The sequence below is a fragment of the Triticum aestivum genome, chromosome 3B, assembly GCF_018294505.1.
Source record: "Triticum aestivum cultivar Chinese Spring chromosome 3B, IWGSC CS RefSeq v2.1, whole genome shotgun sequence".
NCBI classification, from domain to species: domain Eukaryota; kingdom Viridiplantae; phylum Streptophyta; class Magnoliopsida; order Poales; family Poaceae; genus Triticum; species Triticum aestivum.
This window is the reverse complement of record NC_057801.1, coordinates 635375831-635379080: the sequence shown is the minus strand read 5'-3', so window position 1 is coordinate 635379080 and position 3250 is coordinate 635375831.

Here is a 3250-nt window from a genome sequence, read left to right as displayed (position 1 = left end):
GGACTCCGATTACGGGGGCCGCAGCAAGTTTGGCCCCCAGCCCGATACAGCTCCGGAACCCCCAGTGGTTTCGAATTCAGGCAGGCAGCCTCTCTCTAAGGGGGGAGCCACCTGTAACGATGACCTCTGTCCATCTAGAGGCATCGGACAACTTGCTGGAAGAGCTTCGCGGCGCTTCCATTGATGAAGAACACCGTACTATTATGAGTACGGTGATTGAGAAGGTCCGGTCCGCCAAAAGCGGATTGACCGAAGCCTGCGCCAGCCTCCTAACATGCTTTGAGGTAAGTAATAAAAATTGTAAGAAAATATCACAGTATAGACAGTAGCCCCTGATGCTCTATTTGGTGTTCGGAAAGAAAGGCCGAACAGAGGATCAAATAACATCCGCAGGAGTCTAACAGAAGATGTCTATGTGAATAAGCAGGCGTCACTGCTGGCCGGTGCCACTCGTACTGCGGAGGTCGCCGGACTGAAGCGGGACCTGGAGCGGACCGAGGGAGAGCTCGGCCTCATGAAGAGGCAGCTTGAGGAAAACAAAGGTACACAATACCCCATATGTATATTTATAAAGGAAAAATGGTTTCTGCTAATAGAAGCATCATGAACTTTAATAGGGGCCATGACCGAAGTGGCGGCCCTTAAGAAGGCGCTGACCGAGGCCGAAGACAAAGCGGCCAAGGAACGCACTGAGCGCGAGAAGCAAGAGGCCCCTGTCAACGAGGTCCAGCAAGAGCTCCAGGATTTCGTCCAGAAATACGAGTCCTTGGACCATCACTCAAAGACTCAAGAGTCCGAGCTTGCTAAGGCCCTCTAGAGCGCACAAGACGCCAAAGCCAAAGCCCAAAAGTCCCCCCAGGAGATTCATGCGGTCAAGAAGATTGCGGCGGGTTAGGCATTCATTATGCAAAGCAAGCATGTGAAGGAGTCTTTCCTTTTACTTACCTGAATTTGGAGCTCTCCAGGAGCGTTCACAGATCTACCACGCAGCATATCTGATGCCACAGAGTTCTACCAAGCCGAAGAAGGGAGCTCATCGGAGAAGTTGTTCTGGTCTCAGTATCTTGGGACAGAACATCCGATGCCCTTGAGCGACCAGCTGAAGCAACTGGTCGAACTGCACAAGGCGGCCGAACTGGCCATGAAGGACCTTATAGTCCGGCTGTGGCCTACCGAGCCTTTGCCCAACAGCTACTTCGATCTCGTGAAGCGGCTTGTGAATGCCTGCTCGCGGCTTGTTATCATAAAGCGGTCAATTTGCATTGAAGGTGCGCGCATGGCCTTCGCCCGCGCGAAAGTGCACTGGGCGAAGATGGATGCCGGGAAGCTGATGACGGAGGGGCCACCGGAGGGCAAGGAGCACCGCCATCCCGAAAAGTATTATGACAGTGTCCTGAAGGGCTCCCGCCTTGTTGCGGAGCAATGTGCTAAGGATGTAATCTTTGAGTGAATGTACTCATGTTATCCTGTAATATGAAAACAAGTTCATTTGCACAATATAACACTTGTTGATTTAAAATTGTACCTTCTCTACGGCCGCTTACAAAATCTAAGAGTTGGCCAGTCGTCGGCTTCTTCCCCCATGTAACTAGTACAGGGGTGTTCGGGATATATCTAAACACTCTTTATCCAATTTTTTTGTCCTTCAAGGAGATGTTTAGTGCAACGAACAAGGCAATCGGACTATACAGGTTTATCACCCTCACCTAGCCATAGAAGTTCTATAATTTTGAATTTTGGCGTAGCCCCTGGTATTTGGAAGGCCGAACTTGGGGCGCTATACACGCCTAAATCGGACAAAGACCGGTTCCTCGCCCAAAGCAGACAAAAAATCTTTTAGCATTTGAAACCTCTCGAACAGCGACCAACTCTTGCCGCATCATGACAGCCAGTTTTCGGCTTTCTCTACTGAGGTGCTCGTCCGAAAGAACCGGGACACAATTGCAGTAGTTCTCCCTGTGCCACCTTAGCCAATATAGCGGAACATAAGGTAGCAAAACGTGGGAGCCGGGCAACCCAACTATTGACCCAAGACATGATTCGCAGATGATGGATATAATGATATAAGTTTGGGGTGCTGCACTGTTGAAAGTGTTCGGACTTTTCTTGCCATGTTATGGGGTACACTAAAGCCCCTGGCGAACTGAACGTACCAAAATGTACGGGTGCAATTTGTAATAAACAAACAGTCAAGGAAAAAGAAAAAGAAATGTAATAATAAGCTAACACTGCACATTGTTTTCCATTGTTTACTTGAATGATACGTCAAGGCGCATGTATACAAGTAGTGCGGTAAGCAAAATAGGACTATTTGACATGTCCTAACCAAGAGCGAGCTACGTGTGGGTATGTAAAACAGGTATAGCGATCGTTATTAGAGACCACCTGGGGATTCCCTCGTACGTCAAAGCTCCTTGCCTCCTTGGTGTTTCCGTCCCTTGATGGGTCCGATAATCAGGTTATCGGAAGAGTCTCAAGAAGATAGGGACCTAAAATAAAGAAAAGGGGGAAGGTATACGGGTCCTGGGGCAGTTGAGCCGCGTTATGGACCGCATTGTAGCTGTGCCTCCGCCAATGCCCATGGTATTTTAAGTGCGTAATTATGTACACGCGGCGCAAATTTCACCGCTTGACTGGGACTAGGACGGAGGCCGAATTGCTAGGCGAGCTCTGGACGTGCCGGATGATCCTGTTGCAGAGTACTTCAGACTCGCTTGATGGTGTCCGGGGGTTTTATTGCCGAATTGGAGGTCTGCCTAAGGAGGCTGCTTTGTACTTCTGCTGCGAGGGCCCTAGTGTGCTCCTCCGTACGGAGGGAGCGCTCTGTGTTTCCATTGACTGTTATAACCCCGCGAGGTCCTGGCATCTTGAGCTTGAGGTAGGCATAATGCGGCACCGCATTGAATCTAGCAAATGCGGTTCGTCCGAGCAGTGCATGATAGCCACTGCGGAATGGGACGATCGAAGATTAACTCCTCACTTCGAAAGTTGTCCGGAGATCCGAAGACTACTTCCAGTGTGATTGAGCCCGTGCAACAATCCTCTACACCCGGTATTACACCTTTAAAGGTGGTTTTGGTGGGTTTGATCCTTGAGGGATCGATGCCCATTTTGGACACTGTATCCTGATAGAGCAGGTTCAGGCTGCTGCCACTGTCCATGAGGACTCGTGTGAGGTGGAATCCGTCAATTATAGGGTCAAGGACTAGTGCGGCCGAACCGCCATGATGGATACTGGTCGGATGGTCCT